This window comes from Equus przewalskii, unplaced genomic scaffold (assembly GCF_037783145.1).
Source record: "Equus przewalskii isolate Varuska unplaced genomic scaffold, EquPr2 ChrUn-4, whole genome shotgun sequence".
Lineage (NCBI taxonomy): Eukaryota > Metazoa > Chordata > Mammalia > Perissodactyla > Equidae > Equus > Equus przewalskii.
Genome location: NW_027228752.1, coordinates 41,647 through 48,020, shown reverse-complemented (window position 1 = coordinate 48,020; position 6,374 = coordinate 41,647). Strand labels below are relative to the sequence as shown.

At 53.5% G+C, this 6,374-nt stretch overlaps 1 long non-coding RNA gene across 1 annotated transcript; it reads left to right on the top strand.

The window, feature by feature from the left end:
* The first annotated feature begins 227 nt into the window (after positions 1–227).
* LOC139081677 (uncharacterized) lies at positions 228–5,635 on the top strand. The gene is made up of 4 exons (XR_011536873.1): positions 228–4,354; positions 4,568–4,772; positions 5,164–5,229; positions 5,411–5,635. It is a non-coding gene; the product is annotated as an uncharacterized lncRNA (long non-coding RNA).
* Positions 5,636–6,374: the final 739 nt, after the last annotated feature.

The window sequence follows — 6,374 nt, the reverse complement described above, 5'->3', positions numbered from 1 at the left end:
ACATTCGTGTCCAGGCCCCTGGACATGTTTCCACTTCTTTGTTGATAAACCCTTAAAGGTGGCCTTGCTCCGTTGTATGGTACCAGATTTAAAAATGTTTCCCTTTGTAAGCCACTGCCCAATTTGTCTTCCAAAATGCCTGTACCATTTGGCATTCCCACAAGCAACGTATGAGAATTCCAGGCGTTTCTCCATTTTCACTGTCGTTTGGCGTCGTCAGGTCTTCTGTGTTTTGTTTCCTTACTTTCATCTAACGAATGTGTGGTGGTATCTCGTTGTGGTTGTTTTTGCGTGTTCCTAATGACTGATGATGCTGAGCACCTTCTCGTGTTCTTGTTTGCCGACCGTCTATCTGTGATTTGTGTCTGTTCCAATCTTTTGCCCATTCAGAAAAATTGTGTTGTTTTCTTCTTATTGAGTTTTAAGAGTTCTGTCTGTATCCTGGACTCAGATATGTGTTTTGCAAATATTTTTTCGCAGACTGTGGCTTGTCATGTCATTTTCTTTACAGCGTCTTTCAAAGATCAGAAGTTTTCGACTTGGTGAAGTGTCATATCAGCTTTTCTTTTAAGGATTGTGTCTTTGGTGTTGTAATGAAACAATCGTTGCCTAAGCAGACATCCCCAAGATATTCTCATATGTTTTCTTCAAGAAGTTTTCTAGTTGTAGATTTTCTGGTAGGCCTCTGAATCATTTCAGCTTAAATTTTGTATCTGATGCAAGATATGAGTTGAGATTTATTTTTTTTGCGTATGGGTTGTGCCACCACCGTTTGTTGAAAAGACCATCCTTTTCCCATGGAGTTGCCTTTGCACATTTGTCAAAAACCAATTGACTCTATAGGTTTGGGTGTCTTTCTGAACCCTCTCTTCTTTGGCCGATGCCACACTGGCTTCATTAGTAACTTTCTATTAAGTCTCGAAATCACTCAATATGAGGCCTCCAACTTTTTCCTTCTTTTTCAAAGTGCCTTTGGCTGTCCTAGTTCCTTTGATTGTCTTTATAATTTTTAGAATCAACTTGTGAATTTCTATAAAAATGTTTGCTGAGCTTTTCATTTGGATTGCGTGGAACCCATAGACCAATTTGGAAATTGAACCATTTCACAACATTGTGTTTTGAATCCATGAACGCGGGATTCCTCTCCATGTATTTAGGTCATCCCTGATTTCCTTCATGAGTGTTTTTGCAGTTTCCAGTATAGATCTTGCATACATTGTGTTGGGTTTTTTCTGAGTACTTCACGGGTTTTTGTGTTACTCTAAAGTTTTTCAAATTTCTTTTCCATTTGTTTATTATTATAAGAAACCACAATGGAATTTTCTCTATCGGACTGGGATCTTGCAGTTTTGCTAGAGTCTCTTATGAGCTCTCAAAGCTTTTTTGTTGATGCCACGTAGAAAAACATGTCATCTCTGGGTTAGAGCAGTTTCATTTCTTCCTTTCCGATAAGCATGTCTTTATTTTTTCCTTTTCTGACTACAATGTCTTGGACCTCTGGTCCGGTGTTGAGTTGGAGGGGTCACAGTGAACATCCTTGCCGTGGGTTTCCTGCGGCAGGACTATGGCCTGACTCCATGCGGTTTTAGAAAGACTGTAGTGGGCCACGTTGGTGACGGGGTGCCTGGTGACATTGAGACAGCTGAAAGGACGGAGGAATCCTCTCTGCCCACCACCTCTCATCCTTCCAGTCACCACTCCATCCCTCCATCCACCCATATTTGTTTGCCAGCTCACCTGTGCGTCCTCTGCTCAGCCCTGACTCACCAGCTCCCTGTGGTCTGCCTGTCTTCCCTCTCCACATTCAGTCCATCATTTCAGCCTCTCTTGGGCAGCACTGTCCCTTTGCACATCCTGTGCTTCTTCAGTCCTAGGTCAGGCCATAGGCCTGCCCTCCCTCCACTGCTCAGAATGGGGGTCTCCCATCCAGGCTCTCCAGCCTTAAGAAACGGAAATGTGGTCTTCTCTTTGACATTCACCAGGCACTCTTCCCCATCACCTGCAGAACCCACTCAGGTGTTCCTCACACACCTCCACTTCATTTCCTTCCCACCTGCCTCCCCTGACCACCACTTCTGCTGGGCCGCTTGCTTAGTGGTTGATATAGCAAGGGCTCTGGAGCCAGTCCACGTAAATTGAAATCACAGCTGCACAGCATAGCAGCAGGGAGAGTTTGGGCATGTGACTTATTCACCTGGTGCCTCAGTTTCCCCATCTGTAAAAGGAGGTCGAGTGGGTTACTTTGGGTAAGACACGTAGCACAGCGGCTGATATAAGTAAGTGTCCTATACGTCGTCGTTATTGTTACTGTTCCTTCCCATCATCGTTTACGCATGTTCACGTCTCTCTCATCTTCAAAACAAAGCAAACCTCCAATCACATCACCGTCCTCCGCTCCACATGTCCTACTCTCCCCTCAGCACAGCCGTAGTTCCTGAGAGGATTGTCTGTGCTCATGAGTGCCATTCTGCACCTTCCTCAGCCCACTTCAGCCTCTGTCCTCACTGTCACGCTGATTCTGCACCCTCCAGGTGGCCAAATCTAGTGTGCGGTCCTCAGACGGAAGTTTCCGGGCTGCACTCAGCCCCACCTGAGGCTGAGGGCGCCTGCCGTGGCCGTGCCCGGCCCCTCAGGCCCGGCTCCCCCTGCTTTCCTGGCTGCTGCTCCTCTGCCTGCACCCTGGAGTCTTGGCCTGGTTTGCCTGCTCTTCGCTCTCATCCCCTCTCTCTGCTGCTCTCCCTCCCCAGCTGCCCTCCTCTCCCTGCAGGTCACAGTTGGCTCTATTGTTTGTGGGGTGTCCTCAGTCCCCACTGATGTCTGGAAGGTTGTTGAGGCCCCAAATATTTGTAAGCTAACGAGTGAAACTGCAGACAAAGGAGTGCATAAGGCTCTGGGATAGAAGGGGGGAGAGAGAGAGAGAGAGAATCCTGGAGCGCTAAGCCCTGGGGAAGAAGGCGCCAGAGCAGAGGCCGCAGGGAGGTGGCAGGAGATGGGGCAACGAGATGCCCACCTTGGTTTTGGTCCTGCGGACCGTGAGGACATTTGAGACTCACAGTTGGGGCAGGAGACACAGGGCTGGAGCCAGTGAGAGAGGACAGTGTGGGAGCTCGGAGCTGTGGGTTCCATTCACGGCTGATTGGTCCCCTGTGGGAAGGGGAAGGTGCGCTAGCTCTTAGTCAGTCCTCGTGAATCCATCCAACAGTTATCACTCCTTTAAGCACCGAGCAAGCAACGTTCTCCTCTGCTGCGTATACATCTCAGACATCAAAATGGATTGCTCTACATTTGAAATTTTGATAGTAAATTTCCCCTAACTCTGTTCACCATTTAGTGTCCCTTAAATGCTTTCAACACCTTCAAGAAGGCAGGACTCAAACTCTCCCAGTGCTTAGTGTTGCTATATGGCAACCATGGGAACTTCTGGAGCCCTCTTGACTTTTCCTGCCCCAGGGCTCAGCTGTCCTGCATGGAGTCCTGGCTCCTTTTGCAGGAGTATAGTTCTGAAGATCAACACCTTTGTGACAGGGGCAGGGCTCAATGCGAGCTGGCGATGAGCAGAGGTGCTCCTGGGACACTTTTGGTCGTGACAGACATTTTGTAGCCGGGGCTCTTGTATTCGGGGTGAGACTGGGCCTGCCCTGCGGAGGAGGTCGGAGCTAGGTCGATGGGTGGAGGGCAGGGAGGAGCAGAGCCTGGTCAGCAGTGTCCAGGCAAGGACTTGACCTTTGGGCCTCACCTTTCCTGCACTGGGTGCTCAGGACGTGGCGCCCAGATGTCCAGGGCCATGTGAGTGTGGTTAGGAAAGTATGATTGGGCCCCAGCCAACTGCCCTTCCAGAGAGTGAAATTCAGTGAAGGCACAAGTGTAGAATAACTGAGAGCTGGGAAAGCAGAGAAGGGGCAGCGGGGGGTGGACGTGTCTTTGGAGCAGTTTCGTAGCAAACGGTCGATGTGATAGTGTGTTTTGAAAGAGGCGGCAGGAGGATGTGTGTGGCCAAAGGAGGCAGAGAGGGGAGGAGGCTGCCAAGGGGGTGCCGGGTGAGGGGAGGATCCCTGAGACGGCAGGAGACGGGGTGCAGCGCCAGGGGTGGCCTGGAGAGAGCTACTCGGACGTGGGTTGGGGGAGGCCTTGGCTGACACTCGCGGCTTCTGTCCCTTGGGGTCTTGCTGCAGCCCTGGGCTGAGCTGACGGGCTCAGGGTGGGGAGTGGTGGTGGCCGTCCCGGTCCTGCTGGATCTGAGCTCTTCTTCCTCCCCTTGCCCCCTCCAGTACCAATACCTGCATCTAAACAACCCTTTCGACCTTGGCTGTGCCAGAAACTGGTGTTTCACAATTTTTGCGCCACGAGGACCCAAGTGAGTTGGCACAGCAGAGTCCCAAGTGGTGACCCTGAGGCTGGTGGGGTGAAGCTGGGATTCTCATCCGAGAAATGGGGCAGAGGGCCCGGCAGCCTGGATGCGACGGGCCCCAGCTCCCTGCACGGACGAGCTGGTGCTTTGTGCTCCCCAAGCTGAGGGGGACCAGGCCTGGAGGGTTGCGACCCCTTCCATCTGGCTTGTGCTCCCCAGGTACATGGCCGAAGCCGTTGGGCTACAGAGCGCGGTGGGGCCTGAGTGGGTGCCCATGCAGACCCTGCACTGCTCGAGAGGCCCCTCTGGGCCCAGTCCTCCAGCCGTCCCCGGGCCAGGGGCTCGCCCCCACATCCAAAATTGGGGTCTCTACACACCAGGACGGGCTCCCCCAGGGAGTCGAGATCCTGCAGATCTCCAGGAGGTGAGGTGTCTGTGTGTTTGTGTGCGCGTGTGTGCGTGTGTGTGTGTGTGCATGTACAAGTGCAGCTGCCTGTGCCTGTGGTGTTGGGAATGGGCATCTCCAGATGGTGCGGATGTGGGGGGAAGCTCCCGCATGGTGCAGTGGCCCTGAAGCTGGAGCACTGAGAGCTCGAGGGAGGGGGCTTGTAGTCCCCAGGAGCGCTGGAAGTAGAGTCACAGGCCTCCAGAATCATCGGGCGGATCCTGGAGACACAAAGGGAAAAGACCACACCACAACCTTGCTGGTTGGCCTTGGCCCAGTCACTTCCCCTTTCTGGGCCTCAGTGTCCAGATTAGGACTGAAGGTGGTCCAGTGGTTTCTCATTTGGGGGGACCGATTCCTTTCTTTCAAGGCAACTTTTAATCTGGAGCTGAGTGTATGAACCGTGTGGAAGTGGACCATCAGGAATGAAGTGGGGGTAGGTAATTCCCAAGCCCGCGCCCAAGGGCCCCTGCAGTGGCATTCTGTGGTGGCAGCCCACACCCATGCTCTGTGTGTGGGGGGTGGCATCTTGGACAGAGTCTTCCTCCCCAGCTGGTGGGCCATGCGCTACAGGTTGGGCCCTTGGGGACAGCCCGCATCGTCCACTCTGCATTTAGGTCCACGCCGGCTGGCCCAGTGCTGCCCCTGCTGCATGAGGCCGCAAATCAGCCTTGGTCTGCTCTCGCCATTTTGCCCCTGGAGATGCCAGGAGCCTCGACACCTGAACCTCACTCCTCTATCCCGCGTGGAGGCTCTCCGTGCCCTGTCCCTGCCTACTCCGCTGGTGGGAGTGCCTGGATCCCTCGAAAGCCCATTAAATACCCTTTGCCTGCCTCCTCCAACTGCCTTAGAGCTTGGTCTGTCCCAGATTCCACGGAGCTGGGGGACATGGGGCATTCTGGGGGCTGAGACAAAGACCCTGGGAGGAGGGACCAAGGTCCAATACTGGCTGGCTTTGCGACCTTGGGCAAGACACGCAACATTTCTGTCATCCTTAAAATGGGCAACCCTAACAACCACAGCAGAGCTGGAGATGATGGAAGAGAAAACCCAGCAGTGCCTGGATGTCCTCCCAGGAAAGTCCTGGCCTCCACCCTGCAGCTCCCCTGTCTGCCTGAAGAGGGCGCGCGCTGCCCAGGAATCCCCCCAGAGTGGCCTGCTCTGGCAGTGCAGCATAGGAGCCTCCTGGGTAGCTTGGGGCTGGCCCTCAGGCGAGGAGGGGGCCCTCCCGCGGCCTCATCCCTGGGAGGTGGAGTGCGCGTGTTGCCCATCACAGTCCACCCTGCATCTTTGCTCCGAGCCGTTCTCACCCTGGTCACTCCCTCCTGTTGAGGAGTCAGACGCTGTTTCACGTCCTGTCCTTGTCGGAGTGCCCTAGGCTCTGTGCCTCTGCTGGCCTTAGGGGGCAGGGAGAGGGCAGTACATCAAACTGTGGCTCCTCTAGTGGCCAGCGTGTGACCCTGCTCATGGGAAATAACGGCATGTTCCTGGAAGGTAGTCAGTGGATGAAATGAGGTGGTTCATGCAAACACGAGGCGCACAGTAGGGACACACTGAAAGCAGCCAGTATGATGATGATCA